Source organism: Fukomys damarensis, unplaced genomic scaffold, assembly GCF_012274545.1.
Source record: "Fukomys damarensis isolate Sample0158 unplaced genomic scaffold, DMR_v1.0_HiC HiC_scaffold_36, whole genome shotgun sequence".
Taxonomy (NCBI): domain Eukaryota; kingdom Metazoa; phylum Chordata; class Mammalia; order Rodentia; family Bathyergidae; genus Fukomys; species Fukomys damarensis.
The window spans coordinates 4,074,072-4,096,539 of record NW_022900948.1 but is presented as its reverse complement, the minus strand read 5'-3'; positions in this window follow the sequence as shown (position 1 = coordinate 4,096,539).

Genomic DNA, 22,468 nt, shown 5'->3' with positions numbered 1-22,468 from the left:
TCATTTTACCAAGTAGGGTTGCTGTGAGGATAAATAAGAAAACATAAGTAACTTAATTAATCCAATACTGAAAATGTTAAAATTTAATGATAACCAGCACAGAGTCTGGAACCAGACAGTCTCTGCCTAAACGCTGGCATTGGCACTCACCAGATGTGTGGCTCTTGGCAGATTGCTTAACATCTCTTTGGATCAATTACTTGAACTGTAAAAATAGCTAGAGTAATGACTTCACTTTCTACATAAAGATTACATTATTTAGTATTGTAAACTCTTAAAACACTATTTGCTATTCTAACACACATCATATAGCTTGGTAATTTAATAAATGCCACAAGAAATTGTTACTATTAGCAAAACCAGGAAAATAAGTTTTGTGTATTTCCCCTAGTTCTTGGGGACAATACATCATATGACTTTCTTCAGGGTTTATTTCTTACACAGAAAATCTAACTGTTCAAATAATATTATCTGAGAAATGAAGAGAGGAAATTTCCACAAAGCTGAGACCAAAGGCTGTGGTCTTGCTGTGAATAATCACAGCTGGCTTGCTTTAAAAGGTTAGAGGATTAGAATGTTAATAATTTTGTATTTCTTAAGCAAATATGTTCAAACATGCAATGAGCAGCTGTTTCCATGGACGAATGAGCCTGTGACAAGTTTCATCTTTTAAAAGGAAAGCTATTTTTGATCAGATGAAAGTGCAAAAAAAAAGTATTTTTAAAATGCTTTTTAATGGCAGGAAACATAAATATTTTTTGCAGCTCTTTAGTTCAGGAAACAGCTTGCATAATTTTTTGAACTTGAGAATAGACAGTAAAATGGTCTCAATGTCTACAACTATTAATTATTAGAACTTTTTGTAAAGAAAAATATAGTTTGTAGCAGAGTGGAGGCTGAGGTTAATATATGTAGGAAAAACTTAGGTTGCAACAGAGTTTAGCAATGTTTTTCTTTGCACTATACCCATAACCTTTTAAATTATTTTTTCTGATATTCTTCCCATGAAATTTTAATACCACAGGTGTATTGTATATTGGTTTATATAAAGAATGGGTATTTGTGGTTTATGCATTTCGTGGTGGGGTATTTTTTTTCCCTCATGCTCTGGAGGGCAATATCACTAAGCCCCTTGAGAAAGCTTGGTTTAAAGTGAGAATTTACAAAAGGAGTGTCATTGTTTCTATCACTGGCCTTTTTGTAAAGAAACTCTGTGAAGCTCCAAATAATTGCATTTTGAAGATCTCTTAGTTAAGGTGGTAAATCAAGTTGCAGTCACTAAATATCTGAGGTAACAAACTTGCAGAGGGAAGATACATTTTGGCTCATGTTTAAGAAGTTTTAGTCCATGGTCAGTTGGCTTCTTTGCTTTGAGCCAGTGGCAAAGCAGAACATGAGGGAAAGGACTGCATTTTGAAACAAATTTGCCTACCTCACAATACCCAGGGAGCAGAAGGAGAAAGAAAAATTTCCCAAATCTTGTTTGCCATAATTCAGTAAGAGAAAACATTCATCATATAATCATTTCTGTGGTATTAATTTCAAAATTTTCCTGAATTAAAATCCACATTTGTATAGCAAAAGCCTAACAAATGAAACTGAAATTTTCTAACCTAAACAGTTGGATTCTTTACTAGGACAGTATGTGACACAAGCTGAGAATGAGTGTGAATACACAATGACCCAGATATCAGGAAGGAAGAAGCCTCTTTTCTGTCAAATGGTTGAACTATTAAACTAGAAAATGTATATAAACTATTTGATTATACAAATTAAAAACTGTCTTTATGCTCAGATAAACTTCAAATAAAATAGATGTCCCAAAATATCATGGAATTTTATAAAACACCTTAATCTTCTTTTACTAATACTGTTGACAAGTAGTGAGTTATCTGTGTCTCTCTCTTAATTTTAAAAATATTCTCCAAGTTATCTACTATGACAATAATTTTAGGATAACAGTAACTGAATGCTTCTCGATATTATGCATCAATTAAACATGTTTATTCTTGTTGTGATGGAAAATATTTTACACTTTTAGAACAACAACAAACTGAAAGTTCAAAAATATAACATCTCAGAAGCATATCGTCAAATAGTATTTAAAAATAATACAAAAAAGAAGAATTTGAATATAAATGTTGGTAAAGCATTGATTCTTGTATTCACCTGTATTAAACATCTTGACATAGAAAATATAGTTAACATTCCAAAAAATTTAAATAATATATTGCTATTTAATGACCTCTAGTTTCCATCTATAAATGACTCAAAACCTGTTGGAATCAGGCTAGATAGTGCAACTTCATTACAAAATTATTTGGGATTCAGCCACCAGCTGTCAAACTGTTATAGTTTATTATCACAATACTTGAAAGGTTAGAAAAAACTCAGATAATCCTGTACACCCAGACAATTATATTTCTTTCTAGTTGGGATGTTGTCTAGTATAGAATTCCATGGAAGAAGAAAAGACATTTGTTTATAATAAGTTTAACATGGCATTAGAAATCAAAATGATTGAATTTCCAACACAAAAATATTTATGCAATATTTTACAAGAATTCCTCAACAAATTGGACTATTATAACATAAATCCATCAAAACATCTGGCTAAAATATTTATAAAATACTTATATTTAAATGGTCACTATAGTCTCTATAACTAAATATTAAAGATTATTAAAATAACAATAACTCTGAGAATTATTTTATTTCATTTTGAAACAATTGTTTTGTCTAGGTTTTGATACTGATGTATACTTTGGAGAGTTGGAATTAACATGATGAAGTTCGTTTAAACTGATATCTCATTTTCTTAAATATGCAGAGTCTGCCAAAAATATACTTTCATAAAGGAACAACAGTGTTCCTTTAATAGTGTCACCCTCATATGGGGGGCCCGAATGGCGGAAATGACACTGCACTGCTAGTCCTTAGAGAAGAAATGGAAAATGCATGTGCAGCAATGTCAGTGACCCAGTTTACCTAAGCAGCAGTTTGCCATACTAATAAATGTCTGGAAGCTCATGGCCACCATTCTGAGCACTCTTATAATCGTAGAGGCCAAAGGTAACATATTCATCTCATGATGTCTCAATAAATTTAGTACTAAAATATTTGTACAAATTTTTCTTTTCTTGAAGTATATATGCATTTTTTTGTACTCTGCAATTTTGTTTTGTTTTAAAAAGTGATTTGTTTACAATTTGATACACATTTTGATGCTTTATTAATCTCCTAACTATTTCTGCTATGTGCAATACATTATTGGACATTAGTAAAATCATAAAATTTGAAAAAACATTTTCTCTCATTTAAACATAATTTTATTTACAAGAAAGTTAGAACCACAACATTCATATCCTATGTACCTAATAGAAAGAAAGATGGCATTTTAGATGTAGACAATTTTTCTTTTTAATTATCTCGTAAAATTCTTCATTTTATGAAGAAATAATTTAGAGAATTACATTTTCTTGTGCAAGGATAGACACTTCCAAAAAGAGATCCAAGAGACCACTTACTTCTAATAGAACATATTATTCACCACGCAGTGTATCTTTCCTTCATTATATATCATTTCTAAATATGTGCAAATGACCTCCTTAAAATTTCTTAATTAAAATAGACTTCGTTTCATCTTGTCTGTTTCTTAATTTATACAATTATTTTCAGGCCTTACCGCTGTGAATCCATTCAAAATTTAAAAATTGTCAAGAAAGTGAAGTCAATTTTATTCTTTCTGTCATGGTTTTAGTTACTGCCTGGAAATTATATTTTCCAGGAAAGTTACAGGAGGTTTTGCAGTGAGACATTTCTCAATTTTATCTGCAATAGTTGGCCTTAATTAGCATGTCTGTAAAAGAAATCCCTTAAACATAAGTGCTCAGCAGCTAAAACTTGAGTGATGACTAAAGTTCACATCATATTTTACCTTTTTGAAGTCCTTCAGTATCTACTACGAAGCTCCAGCCAGACATTTTACTTTAATAATTAATGGGGGGATAACTGAAGAATGGTAAACTCTACATAATTAACTGTACTGGTAAATTTTGATATCTATTTTATATGTCTTTGAAAATATAATGCATGAAATAAGGAGCATATTCACTTCCTGAAGTTTCCTTGTTGCTCTTGTAATCCCTCCTGCTGGTCCTGTCTCCTGCCACTCCCCTTTGGTCCTCAGCAATGAATTGTCAGTCAATATGGATTTGTTTGGATTTTCTAGAATTTGACAAATGCAGCCATACAATATACTTTCTTCACTGGCTTATTTTGGCCTAACATATTTACTTTGAAATATGCCTATGCTATTACATATATCATTTATTTGTTATGATTAGCAGTATCCCACTGCATAGATACAATATAATGTATTGATACATTCATCTACTGATACAATTATGGGTAGTTTGCAACACTGAAAATGAATAACAAAGCTGCTATACATATGTTTACATAGTTTACTCATGTACAAGTATCAGTCCATTTTAATGAACATAGACTTACTATTCTCTTGGATAAACTAGTGAGGAACAGAATGGAAATTCTCTTGGATAAACTAGTGAGGAACAGAATGGAAATGAAATAAAATGTAATGATTTATTGTCCATTTACCACACTGTATTTATTACTGTAGTTATATGATATATTTGGAAACTAAACGGTGAAAAGTCACCAACTTCATTCTTTTTCAAATTGTTTTGCCTATGCTTGGTTTGTTGAATTTTCCACATAAACTCTAAGCTCAACTTGTTAAATTCCCTAAAACGCTGGCTGGGATTTAAGCAGAGATACATTAAATTTATGAGTCCATTTGTAATGAATTGCCTTCCTACACATTTGCCTTCCTACACATGCACATTTTTTTCAGATTTTCTTTATTTTCTCTACATACCACTCACATAGACATGGCTAGTAATAATTTTGACAAAACTATGTGTGCTAATTTTATACTAATTATCACTGTTGAATTGTCTTTTTGTTCTTTTACTTGTATCAGTGTGTTTTGATATTCTGATTTCACACTCTTCAATATTAATAATTGTTTTATCTTCCTAGATATTGGTCCTTTAACCATTATGAGATGCTTTTTTTGTTGCTAATAAAGTATTTGTTTTAAATCCAATTTTAGTACACCAGTTTAATTAATATGTTTATTTCCTTTATTTATTTACTCATTCATTTATTTTGCAGTACTGAGAACTGAACTCAGAGCCTTTGCACTGAGCTACATCCCTAGTCCATTTTATTATATTTTATTTTGAGATAAGATTTCACTATGTCATTAAATTGCCCAGAATGGACTAAAACTGTAATCGTTTTGCCTCAGCCTCCCAGAATGCAGGGATAATTTTATTATTGCTACATTATATATATCTAATGTATACTTTGTCACAAACTATTCCAAATTAATAATTTCAATAATATTTTACTATTCAAATAATTATAACAAATGATAGAAAATTGCTTTAATATGATTACATTTCTTCCTTCATGTTTGTGTTATTGTTGCAATATATATTAAATTTACATATATTAGAATTCCTCCAACACATATTATATACTAGGAAAGTACATATAGATTGAGTATTTTATGCAAAAACATATTTATCTTTTCCTGTGAATTTAAGTATCTGATGTCACTTTCTTTCAGTCTAAGCAACTTTCGTTTATTACATCTAACAGCTCTTACTTCTCTTACTCTTTGTTCTGGAATATCTCTATTTCATCTTCACTTTTGAAGGATATTGATAGTTTCACCGATTACTGAATTCCTGTTTGACTCTCCCTCCCCCTTGTACATTTTGAGAATATTGTCCTCCTTGTTTGTCACCTCCACGACTCTCATGATAATGCAGATATAAATGTTAATGTCATTTTTGGAAGCATGATCAATCTTTTTATTTTATTTTCAAATATTTCTAATTTATTTTATAGTTTTTAAAATCCTTGCATTTGTTACATATCTATGGTCTCACTTTGGATATTCTACTTAACTTTATAAAATTGTTGGTTGTGTACATGAACTTTTTCATCACGTTTAAGAAAGTGTCAACTATGCTTCATTAAAAATATTTGAAGGGAGGGCAGGGACAAGGGGGAAAAAATGAGAACCAAGACCTGTCATGTAAAGGTACAGGATCCCAGTTATGAATGTAGCTGTATTGTATACCTAGATTGTACCAATAAACTCAATAAAAAGAAAAAAATTTGTTTGCATCTTTTCCTATTTTTCCTTTTCCCTATTTCTTTCCCCTCTTTTTTAGTTTCAGTTATATATATTTTGACATAGTGTTGCACAAATTTTTGAGCCTCTATTCATTTAAAATATTTTCTTTTGAAATCTAATATAATCTGATATAAGCCAGGCTGCATTATTTCTAATGCCACTGGGCATGAGTATCATATGCTGCTTCTGATTTCTGAGTAGCCTTTATTTTTGCAGAGCAGGCTCTCTTACCTACCACATTAAGAAAATGTGGGTGCAAATTCAGACAAAAGAAACAGACTTTGCTTCAGATTCTTTTCTTGGTGCTGAGAAAAAATACCCAAAACCCAAAGTTAAAGGAGGAAAGATCACAGTTTGTAGAGATTTTAGTCTATAGTCATTAACCTCTAAGGTAGGGTGGTTTGGCAGAAGGGATAACAGAGAAGAAACAGTTCATGGTAGACAGAAAATAGGAAGGCAGAAAAATAGCAAAGAAGCAGGAAAGTGACAAGCAACAAGCAGCGCCCTCTTTCTATTCCTTATGTCTCATTCAGGTTACCTATGTGGGCAGGTAGCTCTCATACTAAAGGTAGGGTAGCCTCCATTCCAGCATTGCACCAGAATCAATCTCAGCATCACATCGGTGGTCCCGGAAGTGTACACCCTAAATCCAGTCAGCTCAAGAAGTCCCTCCCCATGAGGTTTTGAGAAGACATCTACATTCAAGCCTTAACAGACTGTTACTGTTCTTATTTTAGATTTAAAACACAAAAACTCATATTTTATATTTCCTCGATTTTCAGAATGTCAGTTGATTAGTGTTGCTAGTTTTTAAAATACTGCCATTGGAGAGGTGATTTGTTCTCTGCAAGTAGACCTCTAAAGTAGAGGTCAACTTAAACTACTTAATGTACTTTTTTGCCATTGTAATATCTGTGCCAACTTCAGTTGATAAAATGTTTCCTCATTGTTCTCCTACTTCTTTTCATTACTGCTAATTTTTGTTTCTATATCAGACATTATGAAATTTATCTATGATCAGGACTGAATTTTTTCTATGAATTTTCTTTAGTTTTGATCTGGGAAATAGTTGTTTTATAGTAGTTGAATCATTCTGGGTCATACTTTTAATACCAATATTTAAATTCACATTAATTTAAAATTGTGTATTTAAAATTTATAAGAATTTAAAATTAAATAATTCAATTATGTGATGGTAATAAACAGGAGCAACTGTATATTTCACATTATTTGTCTTTTATTTGGGAACTGTCTTTTGTTGGCCAAACAGCAGTGTGTGTGGAGAAATTTTGTTCATATATTTGGTGTGGTATTATCATTTTTTTCAAAGGAAGATAAATTCAGTTCCTTTTACCTCCTCTTGGATGGAGGAGTGGAAATCCTTAAGTAGTTTTTTATGGATGAACAAAAAAATCCTTATTAACTTGAATAGTTTACACTGAAAGAGAGTACAGCTCCCATCATTGTGGCCAGGATATGAAATTGGAATATAGAGTGTGATCTTCCATTAAATTTGATACCAGTGAACAAAAACAAAATCAGCAGAGCAGCAGATGGTATTGTTTGCAGCTCTGGGAGAGACTTCAGGCTCGTAGTCACCATCTGCCTGCACAGCATTTTCTCAAACTTAGTATTTAGCTAAGTTTATTGCTACTAAGGTTATGAGCACTAGGAGACAGATTACAAAATTTCTACATTCTACCATGCTTTAATTAAAAGAATGTATGTCATGCACTGGATGGTTATAGAAGCTATGTGAAATATAAATACAACTGCCTATTATTCTCCTTAATAGCCTCTACTTTATTTGCTCAGTATTTTTATTTTCAAAAATATGCAACATACCATTAAGAGGTTTCTGGGATCCATCATTGGACTTCGTAGAATTCTTACAGAAAACCTATCCTTGATCACTTTTATTACATCTAACTCTTCATTGTCATTAAATTTCTCATGAATGCAGTTCTTCTAGTTTATTAAAATAATAAATTGCATATTTTGTCTTCCCCAAAATATATATTCAATAAATTTCAGAGCATTCATTGGTTAAAAGCATCATAGTTAGACATAAAGAAGTTTGACTATTAAAAGAATTTTGGAAAGTATAGTAACACATAATTAATCCAACTTTGAATAAAGTGGCAGGCACTGAATCTAAATGTATGAATATCTTCAGTTTGATTAATTCCTATTCATAGTATTAGATTAAGATATGAGGAAATGCCATTTTTGTAGGTCATAACTTGTCAAATATGAACTTCATATAGTTCAAACTAAGACATCAGGTAACCCAGATTATCATTTGGGCCAGCACCAGGATGATGCTTCTAATGAGATTTATTATTTATTTATTTATTTATTTATTTTTACAGCTTTAATTGAGTTTATTGGTACATTTTAGGGATACAGTACAGTTACATTCATTGTTGGGATCTTGTACCTCTACATGACAAGTCTTGATTCTCAGTTTTTCCCCTTACCTCTGCCCTCCCTTCACCCCCTCCTCTCCTCCCCATCTACACTTTATTTTTATCTTTTCATTACCTAACATTTTTTTATTTTCCCTTATTACCCTTCCCCTACCCATCCCACCTTCCCTACACTCGCGAAGCAGGCAGAGGTACCACTGAACTAAATCCCTAGCACTTAATGACTTTTAGAAGTATAAAAAAGAAAAGCATCTGTGTAACCTTTTTCATATATTTACTTGATGCTTTTACTTTATCTGAGAAATGTCTGTTCACTCTCGGATGTCCATTTTTTCATCTGGTCTTTATATTTAGGGGGGCTGATTTTTTTTTTTGAGTTCTTTATATACTCTAGATAATAGTCATTTGTCTAAGGAGCAGCTGGTAATTTTTTCCCCCAAATTGTAGTTTGTCTCTTAGTTCTGTTGATGGTTTCTTTTGCAGTGCAGAAGCTTTTATTTTTACTTTTATTGAGTTTATTGGTATATTTTAGGTATACAATACAATTACATTCATTATTGGGATCTTGTACCTTTACATGACAGGTCTTGGTTCTCAATTTTTTCCCCTTCTTCTTGCCCTCCCTTCACTCCCTCCTCCCCTCCCCATTTACAAACACTTTATTTCCATTTTGTCATTTTGTCATATTTTTTTCTTTTCCCTTATTACGATGAGATCCCAGTTGTTGATTCTTTGTGCTGGTTCCCATGCTACGGAGGATTTGTTCATAAAGTCTTTTCCTATGCCAATGTCTTCAAGAGTTCTGCCTAACTTATCTTCCAGCAAATTTAGTTTCTCTTTTTGAATATTTAGATCTTTAATCTACTTGGATTTTAGTTTAGTGCATGGTGAAAGATAAGGGTCTAGTTTTAATCTTTGACAGGTTGAAATCCAGTTTTTCCAAGACCATTTATTAGACAAGCTATATTTCCTCCACTGAGTATGGTAGGCTCTTTTGTCAAAGATGAGGTAGCTGAGTACATCTGGCTTTATTTGTGTATCTTCAAATCTATCCCACTGATCCTCAGGTCTGTTTCTTTGCCAGTACCATGCTGTTTTTATCACAGTGGCTTTGCAGATGAAAACAACACTGAGATTCCACCTCACACAGCAAAAAATGGCTGCTATCAAGAAATCAAACAATAACAAATGTTGGCAGGGCTGTGGGGAGAAAGGAACCCTTCTCCATTATTGGTGGAACTGCAGACTGCTGCAACCACTATGGAAATCAATCTGCAGATACCTCAGAGAACTAAGATCAGAGGTTGCATTTGACCCAGTCATCCCTCTGCTGGGTATCCTTCCAGAAGAATTAAAAGAATCATACCGCAGTGATATATGTACAGCCATGTCTATAGTGGCACAGTTTGTAATAGCTCAAACTTGGAAGCAGCCCAATTGCCCATCAGTTGGAGACTGGATAAAGAAGATGTGTTTTTTCTATAAAATGGAATACTACTCAGCCATAAAGAATGAGAAATTAGAGTCATTCATAGGAAAATGGATGCATATTGAAGTTATACTATTAAGTGAAATAAATGTCACATGTGTAAATATCAAATAGTTTCTCTGGTGTGAAAAACTAAAAGTGTAAATAAGATCCAAGTGGTATAAATGACAATGTGAAATAGGAATAAAAGGGCTAAGGGTGTGGGGGAAGTGGGAAGGGTAGGGGAGGGGAAATAAGGGAAAAGAAAAATTCTTAGAAAATGAGAAAATGGAAATAAAGTGTTTGCAAATAGGGGAGGGAGGACGAGGTGAAGAGAGGAGAGGGGTTTGGGGAAAAATGAGAACCAAGACCTCTCATGTAAAGGTACAAGATCCCAACGATGAATGTAAATGTACTGTATACCTAAAATGTACCAATAAACTCAATGAGGAAAAAAAAGGACAAAAGCATCTATTTCTTTTTGTTATTTTAATTTAATTCTATTATTTTTATTTTTCTTATTGCTTTTAATGTAAAACATACTTTAAACTCTTAGTAACCAAGCTTTTGATTCTGTATTTCTATTATGAATTCCTAATGTGAAAGTAATTTAAAAATGGATATATTTATTTTAAAATTTTGCAAATCATAACTAAAATTTAAAGATTAAAATGTCTTTCAAGTAATTTTCAACTTCATCCTTGGGAGTACAAATGTTAGAATAACCATTATAACTTGAGAGAGACTATTTGGGGTTCTTGCCTAGTTCTGTGCTACAATATTTTTTTAAAAAATGTGTGTTTGGGGACTGTGAGGATATGGAGACTGCCAATGTTTTCTCATGGCTTTGTCATTCCATAAATATGTGGTAGTAGGCATAATCCTTGATATTCCTTCATTGGTTTTTTTATTAGTAAAATTAAGATAGCATCCTTAACTTTCTCAAAGATATTTTGGAAGATTAAATGAGTTAATGTATGTAACATTTCAAAGTATCTTTGATAGAGTATGAGTTCAATAAATGTTAGTTTGTGGTATCTCTGTTGTTACTTAAAATGAATATTTAATGTCTAGGAGCCAGACTGCATACATTTTTATCCTATCTTTATATTCTGTGATACAGTTGTTCCATTAAGAAAATGTAAATAAAATTAGTGCTTATTTTATAGATTTACTGAAGCTATTAAATGAGTTATAAATGTAATGTTTTGAAGAAAGTGTTTGGCTTAGTAAAAATCTCAATAATTATTAGGTCTGTTTGTAAATATTTTCATTATCATTGCTTTCTATTAATACAGGTCAGGTGTATATTAATTAAAAATGAATGAGATTAAATGAGTGAATTATACATGGTATTATATGATTTTCTAAAGGAGTAGATGAAGATAATATAAACGGAAAATATCAAACAATAATCAACATTATTAAGAATTAAATAATTAAAAGTCTATGTCAAAATGTTTTTATAATAAATATAAAAAAGAGAAAGGTATTATGCCCAATGTATTGGCTTGCTAAGCTTGTCTAATAACGTATGACAAATGGAATGACGTGAACAATAGAAATCAATTTTCTCACAATTCTTGAGGTTAAATGTTGAAGATCAAAGAGCTGGAAAGCTTATTTCCTCCTATGGGCTGTGAGGGAAGGATCTTTTCCATACGCATCTCTTTGGTGTGTAGATGGCTGTCTTCCTGTGCCTTCATACGATGTTCTTTCTGTACATATCTGTAACATTTCATTTTCATACTGGATTACGGCCCATCTTAATAATTATTTTTAGCTTTATCAACTTTTAATACATCATGTTTGCAAATGTAGTCATATTCTGAGGTTCAAAAGGGTCCAGCCAGACTTCAACATCTTATTTTTGTGGGAAGATGTCATTCAGCTCAGAACACTTACCTTTAGAGGAGGCAGGGAAATGGATGGTTTTCATGTTCCAGAAATCTAAACTGATCTAATATTTTGAAGGCTAATTTTGAAATTTGCATTGAGCATATTAAAATGTGCAAATCTTTGACCATCTAATTAATTGCAAATAATTTGTCCAAGAAAAAAATTAATCGTAAGATTCTTTTTTTTTTAATTTTATTGAGTTTATTGGTACATTTTAGGGATACAGTACAGTTACATTCATTGTTGGGATCATGTACCAAAATAATTCTATTTTTTTGGTACTGGGGATTGAACTCAGGACCTTGTGCTTGCGAGGCAGGTACGCTGCCTCCGAGCTAAATCCCCAATCGTAAGATTCTTATTGAAGCATAATTTATAGTGACAGAATGAAAATAAGATCAATGTTTAAAACATACAGTGTTTTCAAAATTATGCTCCACTCCTTGGAAAAACCTCCAGTTCTACGAGCAGTCACCGCTGCTTTCCTATAATTTGTGATTAGTTATATTGTTAAGAAAGAATTCTGTAGGATTCTGGGAAGATCGAAGAGCACAAATCAGCAGTAAATTAGCCTTTCCTACGTTTGGAATCCAGACACTGGAAAATAACACCTTGGGGAAGCGAAGACGGAGGGAAGGGGATCCTTGGGACCCAGGCACAGTCTGAAGGGAAAATGAAAGTCCACAGAGAAATTGAAGAGACAGACCACAATGTAGGAGAGGAAGGGACAATCTGCACTTTCTCCCCAACTCCTGGCTTGGGGCAAGAGAAAGAAAGAACAGAAAATGCAGAAACAACTGAAAACACACTCAGCTACCTTATTTTTGACAAAGGAGTCGAACACCTTCACTGGCCTGCTTAATAAATGCTGCTAGGAAAATTGGCTTCCCACAGGTGGACGATCAAACCCATACCCATACCTCTCACCATGCACTAAATTAAAATTGAAATGGATCAAAAATCTAAATATTGGAGCCAGGGATTTAGCTTAGTGGTTCCGCAGCCTGCCTCACAAGTGCAAGGTCCCAAGTTCAATCCCTGGTACAAATAAATAAATCAATGAAACCTAAATATTAAGAAATAGTTAATCAGCTGGAAGCTCAAATAAGGACCAAAATTATTGCTAGTTATTGGGAAGTATAAAGAAAATGTTCAAAGGAGAATGGGACGAACAGAGGGGGAAGGAGGAACAGAAGGAAAGGAAAATTGAAAAAAGAGAATAGAATGAATAATGGAAACAAAGCTTTTGTAAATAAAGGAAAAAGGGCTGAAGGGAGGGGAAGGAAATGGGAAAAAATGGACAGTCATGATATATTATGTACAAGTACAAATTCCCATGATGAATGTGATCATTATTTATATAAAATGTACCAAAAAAATTAATTTTAAAATATAGGATCAAGAAAAAATAGATAACTATTCATGAAATGGATTAAATGACACCAGTTCAACTACTGAAAATGTAGCAAAACTGAGACTTGTTTAATTCATGGTGTTGTATTTAATATCACAGTAGATTTCTCTCCCATTTTAATATCTTGATGTTTTTGTTTTTCATTTGAGTTTTTTATCCTTTTAGCCATATTATTGCATTCTTTATGAAAGAATATATAGATTAGAAGTTCTATTTTAGTCGATACTTGGAGAGACAATAATATATATTTTTTAGTGTTCTACTTCTCCTTAAATTACTTTTTGTACAATAAACAATACCTTCAATTGCCCCTATTTTTGTCACAGTAGTATGACCAAGATCCTCATGCAAGACTGCAAATAGAAAAGTGAAAAATTATATATTTTATTTATATTTCCTAGTCAAACCTATTTTATTCCTAGAATACTTTATCAAAAATAATGCTGTAGGGAGGGAAGGGGAATGGGGAAAAGAAGAACCAAGATGGATTATGTAAAGGTGCAAATTTCAAATGATGAATGCTATTATATTGTATACCTTAAATGTACCATTAAAGTTAATTTAAAAAAAGAAAAAAATAATGTTTTATATTAATGAATGACAGATTAATTTGCTAACAATTACAATGTAATTCATCTTAAATTTGAATATCCAGCAAAGTACGCGTCTTTTAAAAGAAAGACAAATAATTTTCATGCAACTAAATTTGTTTTTAAAAGATTCCATTAAAATATGCATAAATGTGACCTTTTACTACTTCACATTTCATTTATAAATTAAATAAAAAATATGCTACATAACAATGTACACTTATATTAGAAAAATGATATCATTTACTGAAACTTAAATAAATGTCCACAATATGTATGCAAGCTTCTGTGCCTTAGGCTCTTGGCTTTTATTATAACATTAGTGTTCAAGAGTACAACCAGTTAGAAAATTTATGTCTTCCAATCACTTTTCTAAATGTGAATTTCAGAAAAATTTAGTTGCACTATTTGCTATGCAGTCATTAAATTTCCTTCCATTGTTTTGATTAGCCCATGGAAAACTGAGTTGTGTAAACTCAGTATGAGAGCAATTGTGTATGAATACATAAATTAAAATTTCTTGCTATTAGGTGATCACTGAAATAACCAGGTGTTTATAATTATCTAAAATTTTCAATATGAAATCATGAAAAAATTCTCTTAAAGAGCTTGCAAAAGCTAGAAATATATTTGCTGATTCCATGAAATGATGACTTAATTACAAGTCCTACTTTCCTTCCAGTAGAGGTATCAATGAATATTAGATCAGACTTTAGACAAATGGACTTTCCTTTTCTTGGGTTGATAGTAAACACCTAAAAATGATGACATAGTGATATAAAGTTTTATGTTTTTATTCAACTAGGAAACAGACAAACATTAAATCTGGCATTACTTCTAAATACAACTCATGACTGAGAAACACTTCAATATTAGAATATTAGAAAAAGAAAAAGATAAACCTAAGAAAGTCACTTGGCACCTCAACTTCTTTTTCTGTTTCTCTCTCTGTCTTTCTTCTTTTCTCTTTCTCTTTCTTACTCTCTCTTTCCTCTTTCTTCTCCATGTGTATTTATCAATTATTAAATATTTATACTTTCTTATTTCACCAAATTACAGTGAAAATTTTTCACATATGACATTAATCTTTGAAAGCAATTAACAAACATATCACTTTCCTACTTATATATAATTTTCACATGTTTTAAGTAAAGTATTTCAATTTAGGACCCTAGGATACTATATAACTAACTCATCAACACCTCATTCCCAGCTTAAGCAAGTTTAGACACAACACTCTACTAATCATAGTACATTTTATTCCTTAAATCTCTAGAACAAATATTCAAAACACTGCATTTACCCACTGAACTTAGAAGGACTTTGGGGAATCACAGGGTTACATGTGTAAGAGATATACAACAAAATAAATGGGTGAACAGATATTGAATTGTTTCATTTTTATATTATACCTGACATTTTCAGAGAAACCACTAAGGCCTATTGGGAACTAAGTCTTATAATCTTGTGGGCCTATAAGCAATTCTCTGATCATCTTCATGGCTCCCTAAAAACTTCCAGTTTCACTAGGTATTTTCTGTAGCCTGAGAATGGTTCAACTATCGTGGTAATGTACACCAAAGAAAGAAGGCAGCAACAAGTAGGGTATGGGAGATAGAATACAATTGAGTAGCATAAGCATGACTGCTTGTTGGATGACATAAAATAATACACATTTTCATGATTTTTATGTGAAAAATTTTGCTCACTTAAAAATTTTTCTGAAAGCCTCACATTTTCTGAAGTAAGTGAAATTAGGTTTATAATTTAAAGTTTTCCTTTAGCAATTAGACACTAAACAGTTTTGTCATATTATTAAATTTTGAATGAATGTATATCTGAACTTTTGTTCAATATCTATAAATATGAGGTAAGACAGACTGGTTAAAGGAAAAGTAGCTTGTTTTAGACAATAGGCAATTTTCTTATCTAATTTACAGCATATATAACAACTTCTATTTCCTATATGAAGCAATCAGTATCTAGGCTACTTTACTAAATAAGTACTGAAATATCTTATTTAAAAATTTAAGATATTTCCTTATTTTTGTGTGCAAAAGAGCATAGTTCTTGACTTAAAGATGTACTTAAAATATTTTAGAAGAAGTGCTGTAAATCTTAGAGGAAATACCTGAAAGGAACCATAAGACCATTTCAGTTAAACCAAGCTAAAAATATTCATTCTTTGTAAAGTAATATTTATGATTTATTTCATTCCTTTTCCACATAATAACCTTTAGGAAGCCATGATAATCCATTTCTCTGGTGATTTTAATTCCTATAGTCAATCTGCTCCCATTATTTTATATATAATATATTTGCATATTGCTATTATTCTCATACATATAAAGATATAAATGTGGAATAAGAGAATTCACTCCTCACTTTTATGCCACTAAAGACATTCTATGAGTTTGTATAAATTCTTTTCCAAGGCTGCTGTAGGTAAAGGAAACATTTTCTAATATATTTTGTGTAAATTCTGACCTCTGAATTTCTGACCTATATGTGAGAATAATAAGTCTACAAGTCTTTATGTTACTTAAACACTTTTTTTGGATATGTTTGCTATATTCAAAGGTTATATTCAAGCAGAAATAAAAGCACAGTGGAAGTTGGTGAGTATTATATAAATTGTAAATAATCGAATGAATAAATATACTTTGGACCAGTAATTCTACTTCAGGAATTTAATATACCAAAGCAAATAGGTATCATGAACAGAGAAGGTTTGGGTGGATATTCTATTTTTATTTATACCTTCATTAATTAAAGCAATAGTTACTGTGTGTATATAGTCATGGGAAATTTTAAGAAAAAGTTTCTCCCCATCCAAATACCAAACATAATGGTATGTAAGTCTATAATAGATATTTATATATGAAAAAGCAGAGAGAAAGATCCAGAGAAAGGTGGAGAGACACATAGTCATAGGGAATATTAAACTTGTTCAGAAATAAATATTATCCATCCACATGGTGAAATTGGACGGTTTTGCTTTTTCCTTTCTGTGCTCCTTGTATTCCAGGACGTTCACTTATAAAAGTTATTCCACAGAAAAAGCCATCCCTGAATCACCCATGGAGAACAACTACAACAACTTTGATGTATAGCCATCGTGAAACATTTGTTGAGAGCTCTTAATATGAAACAAAGTCGTAATTACTCAGTCTTTGCTTTGCAGTCCTTGAGAAGCTAACGAGAGAGGGATCAGAACGCCAAAGGTAGTGGTACACTACTTTTACCTGTCCCTGGCTCTTAATAGCTAAATGTTATTTTCTTATGTACTAATATCTTATATTAAACTATCAGTTTAACTGCAATTTAATGGTACTAGTGTTAGAAATCTCACATAGAAGCTACTATATTTTCCAGCTAAATGACCTCTGGCAATTATATAATAGTAATTTTTGGAGATGTGGATATCCAACCCATTTTGATAATGTTGAGATCACTAGATTGTCACTCTATGGTTTTTATTACCTAACTGATGAAATCCTTTAAACTGAATCAATAAAGTTTATTTTGAGTAATAAAGATAGAAACTGTGTATTTCTACAACTGATGAAATCCATTGTTGATCTCTAAAGTTTTGTTACCCAAGTGACTTTTTCCTTAATGCCCTACATTCACATTCCAACTCATATCATCATAAGAAATTGTCTTTGTCAAGTAAATAATTCTTAATTATAGTATGTAGGGTATGTTATAATTGGATGTGGTCTATAAATTGATGATCCTGTATAGATACTTGATTCAATAATCAATCTTGTGGTATTTGCTTACATGTATCTCTAGACTAACAGGGCAATGATGCCCAATAAACAACTGATGGTAAGTTATACATTTTAAACATAGAATGAGGAGCTACAATTTTTTTGAACATAGATGTTCATTCCCAATTCTCTTCAATTTGATAAATATTATGACCATAAATTAGTCATGATTTGCTGAAGGCTTTTTCCCCTCCCCAGGCTAATCAGAGCATACTGATTGTGAAGCCTGGAATAAGATTGTTTAATCTACCACATTTCAAAAATGCTATCTCATTTTTCATATTTACAATTCTGAAGTCTATCTTTTAATTGTTCTTGTCCTCTTGATGGACAAATTGAGATTTCACAAAGTTAAGTAGCTCATAAAATGGGAACGAAAGTGGGAAGGGTAGGGGAAAGGTAATAAGAGAAAAGAAAAAAATGAGAGAAAGTGAAAAAAATGGAAATAAAGTGCTTGTAAATGGGGAGCGTAGAAGGGTGTGAAGGGAGGAGGACAGGGACAAGAGGAAAAATGAGAACCAAGACCTGTCTTGTAAAGGTACAAGATCCCAGTGATGAATGTAACAATAAACTCAATGAGAGAAAAAAATGGAAATGAAAATTCTAGGTCTAAACTATAAATATAAGCTTTTTAGTGTTTTATTTTGTGGGAGAGAATGGATACTTAAATATGTGTTTGGCTCCTCTGAATTTAGTACATAAGATGCACAGTTTTAGACAGTTAAAAAATAAAAGTAGAGTTTAAGACATCAAATATTATATCAACTGGTGGAATATGAAGACATTTTTCTCTTTAGATCATTAGCATTACTCAATAATGAAAATTGCACTTCTTTGACTGATCCATGCATTTGTTGAGTATCTGCAAGTAACTTTGTGACAAATTTGCAGTTTTACTTTATTCTTAGCTTCAAAACATTAGTATATTGCATATATTTTTTTTTGTTTTTGTTTTTGTTTTTGTTTTGTTTTGTTTTGTTTTTTTTTTTTTTTGGTACCGGGGATTGAAGTCGGGTCTTTGTGCTTGCAAGGCAGGCCACCGAACCGCTGAGCTAAATCCCTGGCATATTGCATGTATGTTTAAAGATGTTCTTTGAGCTAAGAACAAAGTTTTTCTATTTCTTCTTATAATAATATAACTATTCTTTCACTGAATATTAGGAAATGAATTTAATAATGCGGTATTTATATTACCCCCTCACTTTTTTGTTTTGGAGTTATATGCCTTCTAATTTTTGTTTGTTTGTTTTGGGGCTGTCCACTATTCTAATTCTTTTACTCAGCTCTTTTCCCAAATAAACTAGATAGAAAATGCAAACAGCACAAAACCTAAATAATAGAATGCATTGTATGTTCATTTAACCTAATTAGTGGTGTAGCAAATTATAGTTCAGTGATATTTTGAATTAATTACATTTTAGGAAATAGTCCCCCCAAAACTAAATGTCATTGATAACATAAATATAAGAGCTGCACCATCAGCTTTTATATTAGCCTTGACTCTTATTATTCATTCAGTACAACATTGAGCCACTTTTCTTATCTATGAACTATGTGTTGATCTATCTTCACATAATAACATGGTATGTCCAATAATAGGAATTTTCAAAGGATGAAACTAAAGGTAAAAAGATTTTAATTTAGACTAGGATCTTAGGGACATTTTCCAGATGAAAGCTCCTTAAATTCTCTGAACTAAGGAATGCACCAGCTAAGTGAAATGAGAAGTGAGAGATAAACAAAGCCAACAGCAAAGACTGCCAAATGACCCAGAGTTTAACAAGGGTCTCCACTCGTTCACTGAGAGCAGAAATGGAGGCCCTGAGGAAGGTTAGCTTGGAAAAAGTTACCTTTAGGACTGGGATTGTCCTAAAAGGGCAATAGAGAAAATCATGATTCTGCGGCAGTCACAATGCTAGACTGAGATTCTGCTGTCAGTAGAGACAGGATGGAGAAAGGAACTCCTGTCTCTTTCCAGGAGTTCAAGAATTCTGGAAAAATACAGTCTTAAAATCTTTCCTCTATTTCCCATTATGTGTGCCAAATTTCAACTCTGGTCCCACTGAAGAGTCAAATAACTGAATCCTGAGATCCAGGGAAATTTCATAATGTGGTCTCTTTTGCGAAGCTTGCTTCTACTTCCTTTGGTGATGATTTTATTCCTCAAACCTACATTGCCCCATATTCCAAGATCTCTTAGTTTATGCATCCCTAGGCACAGAACCTTCAGTATAGCAACATAATCATCGATTTGAATGTATATGGCCTGGAAAATATTTTTCCAGGCAATTTTTATAGAAGATCAAAGTGGGTGGGGGAAGAGAAGAAAAATGAAGACTCCTTTCATGATTCATTAATCTATCATCACTTCTAACCTGCCACACATGTGCATGGTAGGGGCCCTACTGGTCAAGAAAGTCCACAGGAGAAGAGACACAAGTGTTATCAAAACGAATCTGGGTCTGCACAGAAATGATAATTGCTAAGGGGAGCCGGGTGGAACTCACCTTATGTACAATACTACACCTACAGGCATTGCTGGGTTTCTCATTCTTTTCTAGCTAAACAACGGTAAAGTTTACTCTAATTCAAACTTTAAATCCTATGAAAACAGTCTATTAGGTCTGGTCTTTGCCAAGTTTTGAATAAATCTTTATGAGTTATGTAAATGATTTCTTGAGAAGAAAAGACAAGTCCATCGGGTCTTCCTTAAAGGAAACAGTCTATAAATAAGGCTATACACTGTTTTCACATAAGAACAGTTTTTCCTTTGTTTTATTTACCTTGAATATAAAGGGGTCAACACAGTCCATGGGACTTCAAAATTCAGGTATGTTATTCTTTATGGGAAACCTCAATTTCATGTGATATCTCTGCCTCGATATTGGATTGCAGACAACATTTTAGCACCACAAAATGAACCTAAAAGCAGAGGAAAAGGTGTGATGGTTTTTGGAAAATAACTGGGATGCAGGAGTTCAACTGTGTTCCAGCAACTGAGTTTAAGCAGCAGCTCATTCAGTAAATCAGCTAATAATGAATTTCGGTAAATGCAAATTTAACTAAGTGCACCTGTATTTCTTAATAGTCTCATCATATATTTATCATAGAGTGTGTCAAGAACACAAACGACAGCTCCAAGTTCTACTAGTGGCAATGTGAGAGCTTTCAACGTTCTCTCTCTTAGGTGGGAATTAATCTTAGCCTTTGGTGAAAGTAAGCCAATAATTTCATGGCATGTTTCTCTCCCTATGAGGGTTTAGGGAAGTAGGAATTAACAGTTTCTACAATATTAAGTCTAAAGAATTATTTTTCTTCGACTTCTTTTAAAAAGTCTAAATTCAAAACAATTGTGACTTTAACTTTCATTTTTAACAGGATAACTTGGGCTACAGAATATGAGAATACAGTGTAGAGATTGCAACAACCTTAATGTAGTTTTAATTTTTGGTTTAACAGAAGGAAAAAATAAAGACTGAATCCATTTTCCTTTATCCCTCTGTAAGAGCACATGTGCAGTGTGGGTGAGGGCAATTTTAAAGGTTTTGCTTTTCTGTAGAAATATTAAGATCTGTTACTTTGATATTATATTTTCATGCTTCTAGGGTTTGCTATAGAACTTTAATGTTCTTGCTTTAGTTTCACAGGATTAAATATTAAACAATATCACTAACTAGATATGGTACATTTGCTTTCCAAGTAATTGGATTGTGGATGAACCTGCTGCTTCTGTTCATTAGTCTGGAACTTCATAAGACTTTAATTCTATTCTCCTTTTACAACAGTGCAATTTAGAAATGTTCTGAGGTGCCAATAACAGCTGAATATACTTGGATATGGCCTTACCTTGCTTTTGAGATGATAGTAGCATCAAGCTCATCGACAAAATTGTGATACCATCAGTCTAAAATGGTAATCACTGCTTACCAAGTAATTTAAAAATCCTCACCTAAACATACATGTCACCATTAGTTATTCAACACTAGTTTTTAAAATTTTCTTTGTGGCTTATTATCAAATTGATATATACTTATTGTACAAATAGAAAATAAAAATCACCTACAGTTCTACACAGTCATTCCATTTTCTTGCATATTTTGCAACTTATGTAGTTGTTATATTTTTATAAATATAAAATCTACTGTTTCCTGTTAACAGTATGCTATGAGCATTTTTCATACATTTAAAATTCCTCCTAAGTAAATTTTATGCTTGTCTAATCTCTATTTTAATGGCTGCATCATGGTACAATCATTCATCTCAGGACATTTGAATTGTGTCCAGTTGTTTGTTGCCATAAATAATAGCATGATAATAATCTCTGTACATAAATCTTTGTCCTCATTTCTGATTATTTCTTTAGGAGGGATTCCCAGAAAAGGAATTGCTGGGTAAAAAAGAATGAGTATATTAAAAGTCTTTAATGTATTTCCAAACTTTCTTTCAAAAAAGCTTTTATATATTTGTGTACTCACTATGAGTTTATAGATAGGCTTGTCTCTACACTCCATCAAATTTGTATGTTAAAAAGTATCTTAATTGCTCAGCTGTAGGCTAATATTTGATTAAGTTGTATATCATCAGTAAATGGAATAAAGTGCATTTCATTAAAGTTAAAGTTGCTCATGCTATGTTGCAACATTAAACTTATTGATAA